Source organism: Protopterus annectens, chromosome 2.part0, assembly GCF_019279795.1.
Source record: "Protopterus annectens isolate FY-2018-M chromosome 2.part0, PAN1.0, whole genome shotgun sequence".
Classification (NCBI taxonomy): domain Eukaryota; kingdom Metazoa; phylum Chordata; order Ceratodontiformes; family Protopteridae; genus Protopterus; species Protopterus annectens.
This window is the reverse complement of record NC_056728.1, coordinates 111185411-111208596: the sequence shown is the minus strand read 5'-3', so window position 1 is coordinate 111208596 and position 23186 is coordinate 111185411. Positions and strand designations below refer to the sequence as shown.

At 38.0% G+C, this 23186-nt stretch overlaps 1 protein-coding gene across 2 annotated transcripts in view; it reads right to left on the bottom strand.

Moving 5' to 3' along the window:
- Window positions 1-23186, bottom strand: part of LOC122792986 (diacylglycerol kinase beta-like) — a 4078579-nt gene that overhangs the window by 3703486 nt on the left and 351907 nt on the right. The gene's annotated exons all lie outside the window — the stretch shown is intronic.

Here is a 23186-nt window from a genome sequence, read left to right as displayed (position 1 = left end):
GTTACTGTGTAAGGGTCTGTAAACCTTGGATAAGTGGAATCAGCATATACTGTGTTGTGTCACCGTGTAATGTTCTGCAAACCTTGGATAAGTGGAATGAGCATATGTTGTGTTGTGTCACTGTGTAAGGTTCTATAAACCTTGGATAAGGGGAATGAGCATATGTTGTGTCATGTCACTACGTAAGGTTCTGTAATCCTTGCATAGCTCTTCAGATATCAGTCAGTTTTCTCAGTACCAGCCCCAAACCATTATTGTAAAGACAGGGTATCCAAGAAAGCTAGGAATAAAAACCTGATGGGTAGCATACAGTATCTTGGCATATTTCATGTCTTCACTTAATAAAGTAATAATAATCAGACACCTCTGCAGTCTTGCAGTCTATTTTAAAGTATTAGATAAACTGTTGAAAATGTTATAACTTAATCCTGTGTAAGGTATTAGATGTATTAGATAAATCCACTGCTTGGCCTTACAGTGATGACTACCAGGTAACAGCTGCAATGTGACAGGGCAAAACTTAAATACAGTGGTTAGCTTTTCTCAGCTGTCTGCATCACGTCATGAGCAGAGTGTTGCCTGCTAGTGGGTGCAGCAATGTTTTTATCATTGTCTTTCTGTCTGTTTTCTGTTCACATCAGAATGAGTGTTACTCTATGCAGGTTCGGAAACTGGACATTCATAAGCATACCTTTCAGCTAGGGACGTCTCTGATTTTGACTCATATTTTAGCTCTGCCCCTCTTGATCCCTCTTAAAACTGATAATTTTTGGAGAATAGGTGGTAAATTACATGGACTAAATAATGCATATAATTAGAGATGTAGATTTATTTTACGTCAGAAAATATTTAGTAATTCAAATTCTCTTATTCTGTCCATGTTTAAGTTAATAGTACTAACATTTTAAAAATGCCCCTGATTATTTCTGGATTTGTCCCCAATAGGTTGTGAGTTATGGTCACAAGGGTAATGACTCTCAAGATTTCTATTATTTTTATAAACCCTGCACAAGACTGATGAACTTTGTAAGTCAAAAATTTAAGCTACTGTTCCACCAAATGACATCACACCAATCTTACATCAGCACTATATCTTGCTGGATAACGTCATAGCAATGTAACTTCTGGTTGTCTGAAGGGACAGGAGTATTCAATAGCAATAAAATGATAAAAACATAAGGAATTCAGAACTGTCATGTGATGCAAGCTGGATACTGCCATAGTGTTAAAAGACTGCACTACATTTCCAGAATGATTAAACTTTGATCCTCAGTTTGGCACTGTACATGGGTATGTTCTGTATATTAAAACTTACATTTATTTTATTTTATCTCTGTTTGTTTTCCGTGGTAGAGCACTGATCTCCATGGACCTTTTGTCAAAGTCAGCACAGAGTGGTGTCTGGTAAAGTGACTTCCTTAGACTCATACATTCAACAATGAAGGCTGAGAGAATCAAACTTTGCACCACTGCATAATTTATTGCAAAGTAATACGAGATTAACTTCAAGTACGATTCATATTGGCTCTCTGTGGCTTCTCAAATGAAACAGTAACATTGCATTTCTAAACTTTATAACCATGTGGATATTAACCACATTTATATTAATAGTTTCATGTAATGCAAATGCAGTGCATACTATCCCATTCGAATATCCTAAAACATGGGCTCAAAATTTAAAAAAAAATGCTATTCCTACAGTCTGAGCATCATTCCCTCTTCTAGGGAAGAAACAGAAGCATTCATTTGTGTAGCAGAAGGGCAAGTGTGATAAACTCCTTCTTTTACAGTAGAGATTTGGATTAAAACTGCAGAAAAGATCAGCCCAGCATGTTACAGAGCACAACACTGAATGTGACATGCATTTTGTGATTAGCGCAGATTAATGGGTTGTGTAATGCTGACTGTGGATTATATGATTATAGGATCATAGGAGATTACTAGGCTAATGGCTCTGGAGCCCTTAAAGGCCTAGCCAAGAGTTTATCCCCAAAGAAGAAACCTCAGTCAGCACCTGGCACCCCTGTCAATGAGGGACACACACACAGAGAAGCCCTCTGCTTAGGCAGTGGTAGAATCACTGAAGTGAATGGATGATATCACTTCTTATCTGGGACTTGAACCAAAGACCAATTTGTGGGTGCCCATCTATTCATCAAGGCTGCGCTTGAAGAGGGTCAGCGACATACTTTGTTTAATGTGTATGGGCAGTCTATTTCAGAGACAGGGCAGCCTATGAGAGACAAACCTGTCTCTCCAGCAGGTTTTGTTAATGTCACATATCAGATTTAAGCCTTTCAATCGGGTACTATACGAGGAGTTAGACTTAAGGATATTGAGCATCTGTAGTAGAGCAAGGTCTGGGATTGCCTTGTAGGCAAGACACAGATCACCTTTGAGCAATCTGTATGATAAAGAGTAGCGTGATTGTGATTTGAGCTAGTCTGCATAGGACAGGTGTTGGAGGCTATGGATTCTCTTTGTGAGGTACTTCTGTGGCCTTTCCAGTTGGTGCAGGTGTTTGGAGAGGTACATACCAAATGGGGCATTGTACTCAATTATTGGCCTAATGAAGGAGGAGTACAGAGATATAATAACCTCCTTTTTTCTGGATGAAATCCCTTTACTTATGAGATGAACCAAGTAAAAGGCTTTCCTGACCACTGCCACTACATGATGGTCAAATGTATGTTTGTTGTCAACTTGTGTACCTAGGTCTCTCACCATAGGTTGTGTGCTTCGGGGGTTGCCACTAATGTAGTAATCAGTCGGGGCCATGTTTTTTCTGAATGGTATGATAATACATTTTTTTGTGCTTAACTTAAGGCCGTGAATTTGGCACCAGTCATTTGTTGTTCTGAGACCCTCTTGAAGTATGTTAACATCATTTGGGGAGTCAATGACAGCACCTAACTTGCAGTCATCCACAAACTTGTTCAGCCACAGTCCTTTTGTCTTTGCCTGGACCTCTGAGAAGTAGATGCAAACAATAGGAGTCCCAGAACAGTTCCCTGGGGGACACCACTAGTGACAAGTCTGCTGTCAAAGGTAGTGGTACCAATTTTGACCTTGTAGGTCCTATCAGTGAGCCAGTTGCCACCCACCTGATGAAATAGGGATTTACACCAAGTTCTGTTAGCTTTTCCATGATGCCTGAATGGGGATTGTGTCAAAGGCTTTGGCCATGTCAAGTTAAGCTGTATGTACTGACTTTTCCTCATCCAGTGCCTTGATAACAGTCTCAAAAAAGTCATCCAGGTTCAACAGGTAAGATCTGCCCTTGACAAATCCGAACTGAGTGGGATCAAGTGCTTGGAGATTGCCTATGTCCTTGTTTATGAGGTCCATAATAATATGCTCCATGGCCTTGCAGATCAGACTTGTCAAGCTAATAGGACAATAGTTTCCTGGGCCAGTAGTGGCACCACAGCAAATACGAGGGATTACAATGGCAGATCTGGACTCTGAGGGAATGAAGACTGTACTTAGGCTATGGTTGAATAGCATGCTCAATGGCGAGGCTAGTTCTTGCTAGAGATGTTGCAGAACAGAGCCTGGGATACTATCAGGTCCCATGGAAGCTGTGTTCTTTGCCTGGGATAGGGCCTTTAACACTTGATCTATGGAGATATGAGGTGCAGGGCAAGTAGAGGGGATGGCAAATGGGCCTTTGGGGGGGGTACAGGGGGTGAAGTTTGCACTGAACTAGTCTGCTAGCAGGTTGGCTAAGTCAACAGGATCAGTGTCAGTGGTACCATGAAGAACTAATATGGAACAAACCTGGGCTTTGCCATGTAGGTTTCTGACATAACTGAAAAAGGCTGTGTGGTTAGCATTTGTTTCGGAAGCTAGTTCCGATTCATTATTGGGTTTGGAAGTTTTCACTAGTGATCTAATTTACTTGTTGAGGCTAAGGAGGGAGTTTTCCCAATTGGAAATTTGTGCCTTTTTACCCTTGGACAATTGTTTCTTCCTTTGTTGTAAAGCCTGTTGATACAGGATGTCTACCACATAGGTTTGTGTTTCCTTGAGGAGCAGGTTTTAGTTCTGTTGGGTATGGCTGAGTCTATGCAGTTGTACAGGTGCTTGTATACTGCACTGGCATACTGTTCAGCATATTCGTTTGCATACTCTGAGGGAGCCGGTGGTGTGAAGCTACTGACACTCTCCCTTAGAAAGTTGTAGTCAGTTTTTGAGAAGTTTTTTAGCCTGGTTACTGCTGGGTGGGAGTTGGATGGGATAGACACTCTGAATGAGACAGACCAATGGTCTGATCTCAGCAGGGAAGAAATTACTATGGGGGTGGAGCAGCAGTTGCCCATGTTGGTGAGAATCAAGTCTAGAATGCTATCTCCCTTTGTGGGGGATGAGACAAGCTGGTCTAGCCCATTAGAATTGATGAAATCAAGGAATCGCTGGGTGAGTGCATTAGAGAAGGAATAGTTCACCCAGTTTATGGTGAGGTAGTTGAAGTCACCAAGGATCAGGGTGTTAGGGGGTACCTTGATGGACTTAAGTAGGTCCAGGTAGGAGAAATGGGTGTCCTGAGTCATGGAGGGGGGGGGGTCTATATAACTTGGATGGGTGTCTTGCCAATTGTAAATTGCACCTGGAGAAGTTCTACTGCATCATGCTGGCAAACCAGTCTGGAGGTGTGCTTGTCTTCAATGAAAACAGAAACTCCACCACCCTTAGTCTTTCTAACCTCATTTTGGGGTCAGAATGTGTGAAATGAGGTATAGCCTGGTAAGGCAGGGTTGCTCTCTGCAGCCTTGAATGAAGTTTCCATGACTGCACAGATGTCATCATCTTCCAGTGCTAGGAGAGGCTCCTGTGAGCATCTTTTATGTTGGAAGATTTGTCTGTGGGACATTGACTAAAAATGGCACAATGGGGGAGGCAAGAAATTCAGCCAGAATCTTGAATCCCAGGGGTGACAAGTGAAGGCCATCTCTGGCAAAGCATCAAGGTCTGTCAACCATGTCATCCCAGGTAGACAGATACTGGATCCCCTTGGAATGACATGAGAGACCAAGCCAATTGTTGAAGTCAATTATTTTTTTTTGGCATTATGGTATCATTCTTGGTGAAGGTAGGATGCTGCTTAGGGCTGGGGTCATACCTGCCTGGGACACATACTCTGACAGCTCAATCATGTCTCTCTAGTCCAGGGAGATACATCTCAAGTCATTCACACCAACATGAACAATGACAGAGTCATACTTGTACCCACTGCGGAGAGACTTAAGTGCATGTGTGATGTGGCAGATTCTGGCAACCAGACAGACAAATGACTGTTCCTTGTCGAGCCTGGTGAGGGAACATTGGTGTATCTCACAACTGAGTTGACAATGACTAGTATGTTTGGTTTAATGTTGTGCTTTATGGGCTGTATGAGTTTATTGTTATGCTTTATGGGCTGTGTTTGTGAGACACTGGTGTGTTGTCTGCTGTCTGCAATGTGGTGTTGTGTGGAATGTCTGTGAATGTATTTTGGAGGTCTCTGCTGTTTAGGATGATTGTTTGATTTAACTGAAAACACGTCTAGTTCCTAAATTATGGTGTTTATATATTACAAGTATATAGCCAATTCAGCAGAGATAAAAAGCATTGCCCGTTTACATGATCTGCCTAAAGGATAAGTGGAATGCATTCACTCAGCAAAATGCAATACATAAATTAAACAGACAACAGCATCATTGAAATATTTGTGTCTATATCATAACATCGAAGACACAAAATGTCGAACGCTCACAAGAGTGAAAATGCCAAAATTCAAATCCAGCATTGTGGGGGGCTGCACTGCCCCCCCTCCCACTAAATATATATTCCAACTCCAAGATCGCACTACAGTAAGGAAAGGGCAAATATACCAATCTTCACTGTACTGCGATTTCAAAAAGGACCCTCGACATTTCGGCACTTTCGCTGTTGCGCCATTCGACATTTTGATTTTTCGATAACATGATATAGATTCAAATATTCTACTACAGAAATGATCATTTTCAGTCATTCTGGAAAAAAAAAACTTAAGCAGGAATTTCATGTGCACCCTCCTTAGAAATTTGACATACTTGTTAAACACATTAGATCAGTAATGATCTCCTTTGTTACAAGAGCCCTTTCCATTCCAGAATAATGATTCTCTATATAGCATTGTGCATGTACATATTCCTGGTGCAAAATGGTCTACAAAAAGAGTTATAAAAAGTCAGAAGAAGAGCAAATATATGTGTGATTTCAGTTACTTACAGGACTCAAATCTCACAATGGTTTCTTTCACAGAATGTTTTTGCAGTTTATGATCAATAAGTCTATTAAATGATATAGGTGAAAAAATCAGAATGAGTCTATTAAAAGATACAGTAAAAAAAAAAATCTATGAATAGTTTATACTAAATAAGTAAACTATGCATTCATTTTGGGAATAACTTTTTTTCAAACAATAATAATTTACTGGGTGGTTAGTTTACAGCTATTTTCAGCACCGTGGCATATTTAAAGCACAAACTTGGCAGCAGTATTATATGGCATGATTTTGACTTTCGTTTTCTGTCTGTGCTATTTCCTTTTTCACTTCCAGACAGTGTATTTCTCAAACCTGTGTAAAATGTGTGCAGTAAAATCTGAGGTTGTTCTCCCCTACTTATCTTTTATGTGTAGTTCTTGAACTTCTGAAGTAACAGGCTTTTATGAATTATTTTAAATACTTAATTCTTTCTAGGAGGCAGAATAAATTATTTCTCTCCAAACTGTAAGGCATTCCAGAAAATTGTTGGTTCATCAATCTATTAATGTTTTATTCTTTGAAGTAAATTGAAGCTAACTGTTTCAATATAAGGAGCTTGAATAGTCTGTCTCTCTCTGTAGATGGTTCAGATACACAGATAAATGAACTAAAAGCTTATTTTCTCAATTCCAGAACTTGCCCTTGCCATGACCCCACCTAGTCTTCCTTCCCTTTATGTACCCTAAAAAGGACCATACTTAGTACCTCATTACACCTCTCTCTCCAATGTGTCTACTATGCATTTGCATAATTTTATGCAAACAAAAAATGTTATTGTTGACCTATTGAACTATATCAATGTAAAATTATGCTACTTAGCTGCTTTTTAATGCAACTTTAACTTTATGCATGTAACCCAACATATGTGAATCATTTTGCTTTAACTGCTATTATATCAATATTGTTTAAAATTGTACTTGTTTAAAAATGTACTACTGGAGCGTTTCTCCTCGGGTCTCCACTGAAAATGGGCCACAAGCCCAGTTGGACAAACCCAATTAACAAATGTCAGTAAATAAATAAATAAAATATACTGTAATCCTGTAAGAAGGATTTAAACTAAACACAAAGGCATTTATATTGTGCAATAATACGACAGACAATTGTAAACCATCTAGAATTAGTACAACATGTTTGTTTTGGTCTAGCTGCCATTTAGAAGTTTATGACGTCTGCATAACAGGAATGTGGTAATCAGAAAACACAGAAAAAATATGTGTTTTATCGAAGTACAACTGAAGAGCTATAAAGCAAATGCTGTACTGAAACAGTTGATCTGTGATGAAACCCTCTGCTGACTTTAATACTATACAGTCTCTTGGCCTCGTATACCAATGTCAGCAAAGTACTTAAGCTTAGTGTTAAAAATAATAGAGTAATGCAGCCAAAATGAGAAACACACCTCCCTCATTTCGGTCTCACTGGGAATGGTACTATAATACAAATATGATCAAGACAAATTAAAGGCAGAAACAGATGGAGAATAGAAAGTGTTGGTGTTCTTGTAAAAACAGCCTAGACAGAGAGTAGGGATTCTTCAAACCAAGAAAGGAAGATTCCATGGGTAATGAGTGGTTAGAAGGTTATGCATTTTAATATTATAGCAAAGATTTTTGTAGAAAACATTAGCTTATTTTTTCAGCAGTTATTAACATGTAGATATTTAAGCAGAATAATGAGAACCTGTACAATAACCTGTGAAGAAGAGATGCAAAGATCTTATAATCAGATGCCATGCAGCTAAATCCAAACAAAACTGACATGGTTTCCAGAAGAAAGGTACAATCAGCAGTGCTACTTACCTAATGGTGCCTAGAACAGTCCAGCTCTGAGGATGAAGCAGCTATACGAGATGTCAGGACCACCTACATTGTCTGCATGACTTAATGCTGCAACAGCTATGCTAACTGTGCAAGTGACACACACACAAAAGACATGTTAGGCTGCCTGCTATGCTGCATTACTTAAGGAAACACAGTAGGAGTCTGGCCTGTCACATACTATATTACTGGGATGACTGCTGAGCCTGTGCACCTAATGCAGTATGATATATCCCTCCTGCTTGTATACATGAGAAGATATGGCAGTGTGCATTTGTCATTGTCACTGTGGCACAACACAGTCCACTTGTGTTGGTATCCTATCTGCAGCATGGATATATACACTATATTGTCACACTTAGCAAGGTACAGAAAAGCACTGCTGTGTGCCTAGTGAATTTATAGGACAAGCAAGAATATACACCGTTGATAAGGTTAGTGGATCGCAGTACAACCCTGATGCCTGTTTAATCCACTTATAGTACAAGAATATACACTGTAATATCATATTCAGTAGAAAACAACACCACTCTCCTCTGTACCAAATACATTTTTAGTGCAAGGATATATATTTGCACATACACACACACACACACACACACACACACACACACAAATACTCTACATACACACACACACACACACACACACACACACACACACACACACAGACATACATACATACACATATATACACTGTGATGTCATACCTCAGTGGAGCACAGTACCACCCTGCTGTGTATTTAACCTATTTATAGAGAAAAATGTGTGCTATGATGTCATACTCAGAAGAACAAAGCAGGACCCATCCTCTGTACCTAACACATTTATAGCCCAAGACTACAAACTGTGATGTCATACCATACTTAGTGCAGAGTACTGCCACTATGCTGTTTACTTAACACATTTTTAGTACAAGACTATATACTGTGTTGGTATACTCAGTAGAACATACCACCATCCTGCTCTATACCTGGCATATTTGCAGGGCAAAATAATATACTGTGATAGCATACTTAATGGAGCATAACATAACCTTCCTCTGTACCCATCACATTTATTGCTCAAGAATGTACCCCAGGATGCCATAATTAATGGTGTATAGCACAGCCCAGATCCACACCTAATGCATTTACGCAGCAAGAATATGCATAGCTATGTCATACTCAGTGGACCATGTCACTTGTCTACCTACATACCCTTTATTAACCGTGTTATCCTCATTATGTTAGTAGCCTCTTTTCAGGGAAGATCTGAGGTAGTATTTGTACTACCAGAGCAAATCTGGCCAGGGCATCATTGAACTTCTCCTACTCTTTTTGCGTATGGGACACTTTTTGTGGTGGCAGTTCCTGCTTCCATTTTGAGCATGGAGGTGGCTCGGAAAAGCACAGAGGGGAAATGGAGTGTTTTGCAGTTAGCGATGATGGTACTGCAAAGAGAAGTGAATCCTCTAAATCAGAGGATGTAATTGCTGTTTGTATGTCAGAGGAGTGGATTGACAAGTTACAAGCAGCAAGACTGTGTGAGACGTAATGGAAGATGCAACAATAATGAGAGGGAGGTTGAACTTTCTCAGAAGAGATGTATTGATCTAGAAGGAAAAGCTGAGGTGTCTATGATGGATTTGGAGGAGATGTTTCAGGAAAATCTCTTTTGGAAAGAAGCTACAACACAGGAATGTGTTATTACACCCTCCAGTCAGGGGGGTTGCAGGACGATTTGCTTATAGATTTATTAAATGTGAGTGAACCTGACAGTGGTAAAGATGTTTCTTGGGGAGATAAGATACAGAAGGAGGTTGTTCAGCAAGTAGAAGAGTCTGAGGCTAAAAGAAAATCATACGCAGGGATGTTGAAGGTCAGAACAGAAATGAAGGAAGCAGAGAAGAAAGAAAAAAAGTACAAGAAAGGAAAGGCCTTTTACAGTTTGAATTGAAAAGAAAGAAGATAGTGAATTAGACATACATAAGTTATGGGGTGAAGTAATTACACCTTTAGGAGTTAAAGCCAATGAGGTAAGAGCTTTCATACATATCAAGAGACACATTGTGACATTATTATGAGATGGGACAAATGATGGAAAGATTCTTAGGGAAATATGAGACAAAGAAAGATTGTGCACCTTGAAATGTATTCATGTTTAAGATATTTTATAGACAGGCTAAAAAAAAGTCCATATACAATTTAGGACTAAAGTAGAAAAATTTACTTTAAAAAGACATTTATCAAATCTATGTAAAGCTGTATTCAATATTTCAAAGGTATATAACGATAGAGGATTGTGGATGGGGACATGAGACTGTCATGTTATTTTGAAAATTGAAAAAGAAAATATTGTTTATATATCCCAAGCATTATATATGCAGAAGGTGATAAAGGCATGGTGACATATTGGGGGGAGCCCAAAACTTGTTTTTTTTATGTGGATAACTGATCGTTTGATTAAAAACTGTAAAAGAATGTTTTTATGTGGAAAGATAGAACATGAATATGAGAAACTGTGAATTAAATGTTATAAATGTAATAAAGCAGGACATTTAGGGGTGGAATGGGGAGAAAAAGTAAGTGAACTTGAAGAAGAGACAGTATAAACACTGGTAGGATAGAGCTGAAAAAGAGTTTATAGACATAGAAACAGAAATAGTAGATTCACAAACAGAACAGGAAGAAATTAATATTCTAGGAAGAAAACAAGAAATGGAAAAATATCAACTGAGGGATTTAATATAAAAAGGAGAGGAAGAAGAGACAGTGCCTACTGATACTAAAGATATAGAATGGAATTTAGTTAAACAATAAAGAAATTCTACTGGCAAAAGAGTTCCAGACAGGACAAGAAAAATATAAAAGGACATATTAAAGAAAAAAAAAAAAGAGAAAGGATGAGTATAATATTATAAAGACACTATTATATGTAAAATCTTATCTGTAAATGTTAATAATATAAAGAATTTAGTAAGAAGAATAGATGTTCTTGAGTGATATGAAAATCAGGAGAGTGATATTATATTGGAAGATACTAGTTTTCTAACAGAGGAACAGAGATTAGAACTTGAAGTGTGGTAAGAAAAAAAGTCATTTTTAATTTAAGGAGAGAAACTTATTCAGGAATATTTATTTTATGCAATGAGACAATAGAAATTTCAGCTATCATGTTTGTTATAATTAGAATAACAAATCTTTTGGAAAGATCAGATTTTGAGAACTGTAGCAATTTATACATACGTGACAAAAAAAAGAGAAACAAAAGTTATATCTTAAAATTATAATCCAATATATGGTTATAAATATGGAAATACTTTTAGCAGGAGATTGTAACTGTAATATAAGTTTGCAGAAAAGGAAAGTGTATGATGTTGAAAAGTGTTAGATATTATAATACATGGGCAATTAAGTATTTGGAAGACTAGTACTTGGACATACAGTAAAGGGGAGCATAAAAGTGAAATAGATCATTTCTTAATTTCATTGGGGTTACTAATGGTAGAAGAAGGTGTTTTGATGACAGGTATTTCAGATCATAGAAAAGTTGGATTGTGTTAAAAAGAAATACTGAATATAAAAGAATAGGAAAGAAATAAAAATAATTAATGAAGTAAAATTGGATGATAAGGGAAAATTGATGTAACAAATTTATGTCGAGATCATGTGAAAATGAGAGATTTTTATATGAATTGGTAAGAATGGCAGCTGTGGTTTAAACAGAAATATAGAAGATGTTATATAAGATGGGAGAAAGTAAGTTAAGTAAGGATGCATTTGATACTTTAAAAAAATATACAAACTTCTTTATCAAAGAACAAAAGCTGCATAACTTGAATAAGATGAAAATAAACATTTACTGGGTAAGTAAAGATATGTCTTGCCAGGAAAAAACATAAATTGCCCACACTTTAGCAAAGTTATTAAAGAAAACAATACTATTATGAGAGAAATGAAGGATACCTCAGGTATAATACATAATACACAAGATGAATTATGTAAATAATAGAAAACATTTTAAAAGTAACCTTTAAAGACAGAGAATACAAACTAATAATAAATGGAAAGTAGATACTCTTACATAAAATGATAATGAGGAATTCGAAAGGAAAAGTATGGCGGAGCAACTAGAAAATGTATTGAAGTTAGTTAATTTGGAATCTGTAGAAGGTATGGATGGAATAGAATATGGGTTGCATAAAAATATGACAATAATGCAAACAAAAATGTTTTTGAGAGGTATTGAGTGAACGATTAAGTAAAGGATTCCAGCACAAAGAATTGTGTAGCAGAATAATTAAATTTATATTTTAAAAAGTTACAAATTTGAGATACAGAATTAGAGACCAATAGTTTTAAATAACACGGATTATAAAATATTTATGAAAATTTTACAAAAAAGAATGGAAGAAAAAAATAACTAAGATTATAAACAGACATATATATAATGTAAAAGGAAAAAGGGTCCAAGAACTACTATTAGTAATTAGGGAATTTGTAGATGATGTATTATACAGAAAGGTCCAAGCAAAAATTATGGCTGGTGATTTAAGCAAAGCTTTTCATTCAATTTTACACAATATATTATGGGAAATATTTGATGCATATAAGTAAGAAGAAATGAAGTGTCTGCCTTAAAGCATATAAATTAAATACAGTTAAGGTACTAGCAAATGGATGATTTAGTGAAGAAATTCAGGTCAAAAAGGGAATTAGGCAAGGATGTCCATTAAGCAGCATAATATTTTTGCTAGTAATGAACGTGATCTCTACTCATGTTAATAGAGAAATGGGGGATGTGACACTCAAGATGAAAGATTCTAATGAAGTTCCAGTTAAGGAACAAAAGCACTTAGTCTGTTATGTTCTTTTTGTTTTGCTTGTTTATTAAATAAAACTCTGTGGAAGCCATTTCAGTGGTCCTTTTGGCTGTTTCACTTTGTTATATATCACTAGATACATTCTGAGACATTTCAGGCATGGAGTATCGTAGATGGATTGTACAGTACTTTGAGAAGTGTTGGTTGGATACAATTTATATATCTAATGAAAAGACAAGTACGCCGATTATGTTTACATATGCTGATGATATTATTTTTCTTTCAAAAAATAGTAAAGGAATAAGTTAAGTGATGAATTCTTAACACGTGATTGGATTTTTCTATAAATAAAGAGAAGAGTCAAGGATTGGGCTTTGAAGGGATATTTGGTGTTAAATTTAATATGCCAAGTATAAATGTACTAGGAATTTGCTTTGGAATACAAGAAAATATGGAACTAATTTAGAATGAAAAATTAGAGGTGATGAAAAGGACGTATATGTTTTGGAAAACATTTAGATTGTTTTTTTTAAAAATAATATTTGATTACTTTGATATTACTTGTAAGAACTGTATATTTAGCAAGTGTTTTCAGTATGCAGTTAATGTTTGAGAAAGAACTTTATAACATTATTTTTTCTTTATTTGCAGATCTATATTAAACCCATTAAAATGAGGGATTTTATATGTAAAAAGGGAATAAGGAGGATTAGGATTGATAAATCCTATCACATCCACAGAATTTTTATTTTTATACACGTTATTAAAATGTTTAAAGGATAATGATAATTCATTTTCAATATAGATAAGTATAAAGTAGATTGGATTAACTTTTTGAATTTTAAAAGAGAGATTGTATCTTAATAATGAAGCAAATAATCATGATAAAATATTCTTGTAGAAAATAAAAATGAATGAGATTGAAAATGAGAGGAAACAAGGACATAATAATATTACAGATAACTTCAACAAGCTTGGAGAAAACACCTCATTGGTCTTTTGAACATTTTTTAAAATGTTTCAGGTTTTAACTTTCTGCTAAGAAGTTAACTTGAGTGTTTCAGCCATTACACACAGAGCTATCTGAGGAGGAGCAGCTGATCTGTGATATATAGCAACAAGTAGCCTGTTTTTTTTGCTTATTTGTAGTAGTTATTGCTTATTTTAGATATTTACAGCTATTTTATTGTATACTGCATACTTGTACTATATTTCATGGCTATTGGCTCACTTGTGATAAACATTTCTGTAGTGTTTTCTCCCACCCACCCTCCATATTGACATCTTGTCTTTATACCTGCTGACCTTGCAGTTGCCCACCCCTACTCTAAATTTTATCTTGGACATTCCTCCCAGTTTAGTGTCATTAGCTCATTCTACCTAATACAGAGAGAATTTCCTTCTGTTCCTCCTTTCTCCCTTTCTTAAAAAAAAAATGTCTAAATATCCTTGTGTTCTGACTGTGCTTCTCAAACATTTTGGAAATATAGAGTATATTTTAGTGCATTTATTAAATCTGTATTTGCCTTAATATTGCTACAACTCAAGTGCTCTAGGCTGCACTGCATCTGAATTGTTTTAGTGTGTTTTAGCTGCTTTTCTGTATGTATAAACTTTTCTGTACATGTAGACAAGCTACTTATTCTACTGTATTACTGCCTCTTAAAGCGTTTTTCATTTGTGCACTTGCCTTGCTTCATTTAAAAAGTTTTAAATTGTAAATTTTGTTAGAATTTTAATTGTATTTATTGCTTAGGGCTACACACTCAAGTGTGTTAGCCTTTTCTGTGTTTATTTAGTGTACTATTGCATTGTTTAGCCTGTTTTAACAAAAAAACTATCTTGTTTGCTCATTTCCCACCTTTCCTTGCTAGTATAGTCCAGATCTCAGGCTTTGCTGGTTTCAGGACTTTATTTTCTGTGTTCAGAGCTAGCCAGACCTTGCTGTGGTAGAGGGAAGTCCTACTGCTTACCAGTGGGAGTGGTGAGCATTTTACTGCCTGTCTGACACTAGAGGAGTGGTTTCCAGCTCTGAAATTGTAATTTTAGCCATTTTGGGCTGATTTCTATCCCTTTCAACTTTCTGGCTTAAAAACGCATGTGCTTCCACATTTTTTGCATTGTGCAGCACTGCCGTGCTATGGTTAAACTATTCCAAGTGCCAGAAAGTCTGCTCTTCAAATTCTCCCTTAGAACTAGCTGGTTTCTCAGTAATAGCACTAAAATCAGAACCCCTGTGACTAGCACTTGTTCTAGAACCTGCTGGAAAGCACTAGGAAGCCTTAAACTGATACAAGCACTCAACCTCTCCTTGTTAATAAGGAGAAATTAATCGTAGGCACTAAGCAGCCTATAATTGCAAAGTACCTTGCAAAGGTAAGGGAAAACAGCTCTTGTACTTTACAAAAAAAGCACCTATACAGGCATGTCTAAGGGTCAGCTTCCAGTGATTTCTCCTGTCCACCTGGTGAATCTGGGCATACTGGGGCAATGCAGCAAATGTCTCATGTACACAGACAGCCCTCTCCTTCTGCTAACCAACACTACAACCTGCGAGAGATGCACTTACATAGCCAAACTGGAAGCAAAGCTCTCTCCAGCCAAAATTGTGCTAGACAGTCAAGAGGAGAAAGTTAACACCTGCACTACACCTCAAGCAACACATAACTCTTCAAAACCCACACCATCAACACCCACACATAGCAACACTAAACCCACATATGCGGAGGCCCTTAACATTAACCTGCCCAAGCAACAAGGACTTCCGAAGCTGAAACGCAAACAAACACCAGTCCCAACCAAAGTGACACATAGCTCATAACACCAGTGTGCTACCCAACCAAAACCCCTAAGGCAAGACAATGTACCGAACACATTAGTCGTAGGTGACTCTAGAGTCAGGCACACTGATGTCCCACTCACCAGGCTGAAAAAGGAGAAAATTACAGTCAGCTGCCTGTCGGGTGCCAGGATCCACCGCATAACGCATGCGCTCAAATCACTCCACAACAAGTACAAATACAACTCTGTCATTGTCCATGTTGGAGTGAATGACTTCAGAAGTACCTCTCTGGACTACATGAAAAGAGACATGGAAGAGCTCTCAGATCATGTGGCCCAGGCTGGTATGACCCTAGCCCTGAGTAGCATCCTGCCTTCACCTAGAATGATACCAGAGTATAAGGACAAAATGATTGACTTTAACAATTGGCGAAGCTTCTGGTGTCATTCAAAGGGGATCCAGTATCTGTCTGCCTGGGGTGACATGTTCGACAAACCACAATGCTTTGCCAAAGATGGTCTGCACCTGTCACCCCTGGGATTCAGGTTACTGGCTAAAGCTCTCACCAGCCCTATAGTGCCTTTTTTAGGCAAGGTTCAAAGGACAAAACCACCACCATAACAGATACAAGCATGCAAAATCTGAAGGTAATGCTACTCAATGCTAGAAGTCTAAACCTCAAAATGCGCTCTCTCGAGGCACTCCTAAAAATGGAGAACATCAATATCTGTGCAGTAACTGAGACCTGGTTCAAGGCTCCAGAGAGCACCCCTGCAATACCAGGCTACAACTCTTACCACACTTTTCGGCCACCAAACCAAGACTGAAACACTAAAGGTGGAGGAGTGTCCATATTCACCAAGGATATTCACACCTCCAGGCTAGTTGCCCAACACAATGCATCTGAAATTCTCCAGGTACAACTAACACTAGTTAAGACTGCAATCCAAATTGTAGCTTGTTACACATCCCCCACCATGCCCCAAGATTCTCACTACACCTTTCTAAACATACTGGACAATATTAAGATACAACCAAACACCCTAATACTGGGTGATTTCAACTACCCTGCCCTTAACTGGGAAAACTACTCAGGTACCAACACCTTTTCTCAGCGGTTCTTGGAATTCATAAATTCTAATGCCCTGGATCAACTAATCCATTGTCCCATCAGGGGCTCCAATATCCTAGACCTGGTCATTACCAACATGGGAAATAGATGCTCCACAGCAATGGTCACCCCCTCATTGGTTAGGTCTGACCATAAGAAAATTACCCTTGACATCCACATCCCACCCCCAATCCCCAGTAAGGAAATATCCATAAAACAACTTCTCCAAAGCCAACTTCATGCTATTCAAGTCAGAAGTGATGAACTTCATGACACCCATGCAGATGGGAGCTGAAAGTTTGACTGCTGAATCCTACACTAAGGCACTGTATGAGCACATGCACTCGTGCATGAATCATGCCATGCCAAATAGAACCAAGATGCTCTTCTCCAAAAAAAGGAAGCCAATTTGGTGGTCCCCTCCCATAAACAAACTATACTACAGAAGAAAGAAACTGTTGCAGAAAAGAGGAAAATCCCAGGATGCAAAAACTCCCTTACCAGTCTCAGTAAGAAGCTGAGATCCCTCATAAAATCCTCCAAAGCCAGTTAGGAAAATAAAATTGACAAAAATTCCAAAGACAACCACAAGGCATTCTATAGTTATGTCAAGAATCTAAATGGCAATGCTCAGATATGCTCTGAGCTACAACATAATGGCATTAAATATACTGATCCCAAGGATATTGCCAATATCCTGGCAGATCGATTTAGTGAAAACTTCATCCCCCTCACCCACTAAAGGGCCCATCTCAATACCAAAAGATTGCCAAATTCTGGTAATCACGGCCACAGAGGTAGAAACCGCACTCTCCAAAACAAAGAATACAAATCTGTGGGACCAGATGACATCCCGGGCTTTGTACTACATGAACTACAAAATGAACTGGCACCTCACCTAAGTGAAATGTTTAATCATAGCCTCACCTCAGGCTTCGTGCTCACTGAGTGGTGCATAGCCACAGTTATCCCACTCCACAAGGGGGGATCCACCTTGGATCCCAGGAACTACTATCCCATCAGTCTGACAAACCTGATCTGCAAAGGTATGGAATGCATTATCATGGAACTTATAAACAAAGACATTGGCAACCTTCAAACACTGGACTCCACCCAGTTTGGGTTTGTGAAGGGCCGATCATGTCTCCTGAACCTGATTGACTTCTTTGAATCAGTCTCCAGAGCTTTGGACAAGGGTAAGGCAGTCCACACAGCCTATCTGGACCTAGCCAAGGCCTTCGACACCATCAGCTACTCTGGAATCATAGATAAACTTACTAAGCTGGGTATAAATCCCTATGTCACTCGATGGGTTGCCAGTTGGCTTACTGACAGAACCCAGACTGTAAAAGTAGCTGACTCCAAATCCAGCTCCAGACAAGTGACAAGTAGAGTACCTCAGGGTTCAGTCCTGGGACTGCTCTTGTTTGGCATCTACTTCTCTTAAGTATAGGCCAACACTAATGGACTCTGGCTAACAAAGTTCGCAGATGACTGCAAACCTGGAGCCATTATTGAATCCCCGAATTATGTGGATATTCTACAAAAGGGCCATACAGAAACAGATGCTTGGTGCCAGTGCCATGGGCTCAAGCTTAATGCCAAGAAATGTATAATTATCCCCTTTGGGAAAAAACATGTACCTATGAATTACCACATAGGTGGCAATACACTAAACACCAAAAGTGTGATGAGAGACTTAGGGAAACAGGTGGACAGTGGTCTCACCTTCGATAACCACATCGCCACAACAGTCAGGAAATCCTTCTCTGTGGCACACCTCATCACTAAGGGCTTTTCATCCAGAAAAAAGGAGGTCATTGTCCCACTGTACTCATCTCTCATTAGACCCATTACAGAGTACAACACCCCATTTGGTATGTACCTCACAAGACATCTGCAACAGCTAGAAAGGCCACAGAAATACCTCACTACAAGAATCACAGGCCTAAAGCAGATGCCCTATACTAACCGTCTAAAAAAAAACTCCAGCTATACTCTGTGGCATATCGTCTACTCACAGGCGATCTCTGCTTAACATACAAGGCCATGTCAAACCCTGAGCTGTTGGACATGCTCCACTTAAAGAAATACCAATCCCTCAGAGCCACATGCTCCAGGGATCTAAACCTTGTCATCACAATGAACAAAACATGCTGGAGGGATAGGTTCCTGACCCAGAGACTCCCCATACTCTGGAATAGACTGCCCATACATGTCAAGCAGAGTGCCTCCTTGGCACTCTTCAAAAGGAACCTTGACAATTGGATGGGAGATAGGAAATTCACCCTGGGGATCATGTCAGTTACCCTGTCAGGCAGGGATCCAGGGAAGTAAATATTGTGGGAAGAAATATCCATGGAATTGTTATGGCTAGGCTTGTATAGGCTCTAGGGCCGATAGCCTAGTGCCAACCTATGAACCTATAATTAGTTTCATAGATATATATATATATATATATATATATATATATATATATATATATACACATATATATATATATATATATATATATATATATATATATATATATAGGTTCATAGGTTCATAGGTTTATACTAGGCTATCTGCCCTAAGGCATTTATAAGCCTAGCCCAAAGTTTTGTGGCTTACGCCACCCCTTATATGAAAAAATACTGTGCCCATTAGTTTGATGTGCCTCTGTCCAGCAGTGACACAGAGATTATTCCCGGGGTAAACCTACGATCTCCCATCCATAGGTCAAGATTTCTCTTGAACAGAGCCAGCGAGGTGCTCTGCCTCACATGGACCGGGATTTTATTCCACAGCATAGGGAGTCTCTGAGTGATAAATCTATCCCTCCAGCACATCCTATTTATATCCGTGCTAAGGTTTAAGTCGCTTGCTCTAGTGGTTTTGGTGGATTTGGAGTTTTTGAGGTGGAGCATGTCCATTAATTCCGGGTTGGACATGGCCTTGTATGTCAGGCACATGTCACCTCTGAGCAGACGGTATGCGACTGAATAGAGCTGGAGTTTCTTCAATCTGGCAGCATATGACAGATTTTGGAGTCCCTTTATCCTTTTGGTGAGGAACTTTTGGGGTCTCTCCAATTGCTGCAGATGTCGGGTGAGATACATCCCGAATGGGGCATTGTACTCGATCATTGGTCTGATAAGTGAAGAGTACAGGGGAACAATGACCTCACTAGATCTGGATGTGAATCCCTTCATGATCAGGTGGGCAATGTATAAGGTCTTTCTAACCACTTTAGCAACGTGAGTGTCAAAAGAAAGGCCACTGTCAACCTGGGTCCCCAGGTCACTGATAACCTCTTCTGTGCTTAGTGGATTGCCACCTATATGGTAGCTTGGGGTTACCTTGTTTTTCCCGAAGGGTATGACTATACATTTTTTGGTGTTTAACTTCAGGCCATGGCTCTGGCACCAGCTATCTGTTTCCGTGATGACCTTCTGAAGGATATCCGTGTCCGATGCACTTTCCACTATGGCGCCCAGTTTGCAGTCATCTGCAAACTTTGTCAGCCAAAGTCCTCCCATGTTGGCCTGTACTTCTGAGATGTAGATGCTGAACAATAGGGGGCCAAGGACCGAGCCCTGTGGGACACCACTTGTGACCGGCTTGGAGTCTGACATAGCGCCAGCAACTCTAACCCTGTGGGTTCTGTCCTTAAGCCAGTTTGCAACCCATCTTGTGACATATGGGTTTACATTTAAGCTGGTAAGTTTTTCCTACAATACCCGAGTGGGGTATTGTGTCGAAAGCCTTTGCAAGGTCAAGGTAGGCTGTATGGACTGCCTTTCCCTCATCAATGGCCTTGGTGACTGTTTCGAAGAAGTCGACCAAGTTCAAAAGGCATGATCTGCCCTTGACGAAGCCAAACTGGGTCGGGTCCAATGTCTGCAATATATATATATATATATATATATATATATATATATATATATATATATATATGTATACATATATATATATGTATACATATATATATATATATATATATATATATATATATATATATATATATATATATATAAGGAAGTGTGTAAAGATAATAGCACTTCAATCAAGAATGGAAAGATGGAAAGATATACTGAGCAGCAGGAGTTTTTATGGACAATGAATATACATAAACTTCCAGTGAAAGCAAACCTGCTTTATAAAAGCAAAAAAAAAAAAAAGATATAACTTGCCTATATTATAATTAGGTTGAAACTAGTGAACATGTTTTTTTAGAATGTAAAAGGATTACATCATTATGGAAGAAAATAATATATTTAAAATATTTAGAAGGGTTTACAGATGTAAGTAAGGTAAAATGGATATGATCAAATATGAATATTATAAAGACAGAAGTAAAAAAATTATAGTGAAAGGGTTGATAAGAAAATGTTTTGTGATGATTGGTCTGGAATCAAAGAGTAAAAGAAATTATGTTCAATGAAAAATGGTATTTGGTGGCAATGTTATAAAAAGAAGACTTTGGCTGTAGAAGTTAAAGTGGGGGGTCACAGAATGTTAATTCATCTTTAACAGAAAGACATTTGATATTAGTTCCTTCTTTGTAAACATATTTGTATATTGTCAATACAGTAAATTGTATATATATATATATATATATATATATATATATATATATATATATTTATATATATATATGTGTGTGTAATATAAATAAGTATTCTTTTTTAAATTAATGGACCCCCCTCTGTGGAGCTGCTAGTTGGTACCAGAGGGTTCCTACAGCAGTAAGGAGAGGCCTAAGGGAAGCAGCAGTATCAGGGAGGAGGAGAGAAAAGCTGTGGAGAATTTGGAGGTGTAAAGTTAGAATTTTGAGAAAAATTTGTTTGGCATGGAGTTTCACAATGTAAACAAAGATTCCTGTGGGGTGGATGTCACAAATGAGCAGTGTTTAGCTGTCTCCATGGAGACAGATAACAGAACTGTGTCAGTAGGGCTTGTAGATGATGTTCTGTTAGAAATAATCAAGCAGGGTGATTCAGGTGACAGTTCTGCTATATCATACGGTGAGATGGCAGATATGTTTTTCAGAAGTGCTGAGGATGGTAATGTGGAAAAGGAACTAGATGGCACCAGTGCTGTGGAAAAGACTCATTATCCTCACAAAGCAATATTCATCCCTCTCCATATCCAAGCAAAATTTAGATCTATGGATGGGAAACAGAAAATGTACACCAGGACTGTATCCTGTACTACTAATGGACAGAGGCTGCTCCTAAATCTTTTATTCTATGCATAGCTCCCCTCAAATTTTCTGTGGTATATTCCCAGTTATTCTCATTATTGGAAGTATAGCATTATCTACCATTGGATGGGTAAGGTCAGTTTATAATCAAACAGAATATTTATTTATTTTATTTCCAGTTTGATAACCGGGGAAGTCCACTGGGCTCGAAAGCCCGTTTTCAGTGGAGGCCCGGGGAGAAAAGCTCCATGATAATACAATGAAGTAATACATTGCACACAAAAATACAAGCATACATTGATGATAATACATTGAACACAAAAACACAGCAGAAAGAGAGTAAACTAATACATTATTCACAAAAACACTCAGAGTTCTAATAGTACAATATTTTAACAATTATTCAAAGATGAGGTACATTAGGCAGTATACATAAGAAAATCTTGTTTTTATGCAACTATAATGTTAAGTGGAGAAGTAAAGAAGAAGGAAAATAGGATGAAATAAGATCTAGGTAGGGAGTATACAATTACATTTCCAATTTTGGGAAAGGTGGGAATGGAGAAGGGATTTGAACTGTTCGTAGCTTGTAGTAACTCTTAAGAGGGAAGGAAGTGAGTTCCATTTTTTTGCTGTAGTGTAAGTGCAAGAATACACTTAGTGTAAGTGTAAGAATACACTTAGTGTAAGTGTAAGAATAGGTTATTTTGAGCCAAAAGGGGAAACTGAATAGGCCTATAATGGCCCACAACAGCAGCTAGTGAAGTACTTGCCTATAGACCCGTGGAATGGTGTGCTAAATGTGATGTGAATGTTATCAGGAATATTACATCCTCTAACAGAATAAGTGAAGAGACTGCAAACAGAAAAATTGTGGGGTGGAAATATAATATAGGACTTAGGAAGTGAATGTTGTTTTGGAGTGACTGTGTTGTGTAAAAAACAGTGAAAATATTAAACATAACATTGGTAAGGATGGGAAGGTTGACTGTTGTGGATGTTTGCAGAATTATAGCATTACTTGCATATATAACTAACAAGGATAGAGAGAATCTGCTTCATCAAATATTAGACTCTGTGGTGATTAATGTGAAAATTAGAATTGCAAGGGACTTTAATTATGATTCAAGAGGAAAATATAAGAAAGGGAAAGATATAAAAAATACAGGAAGTGATAAGGTGTGGTAAATTA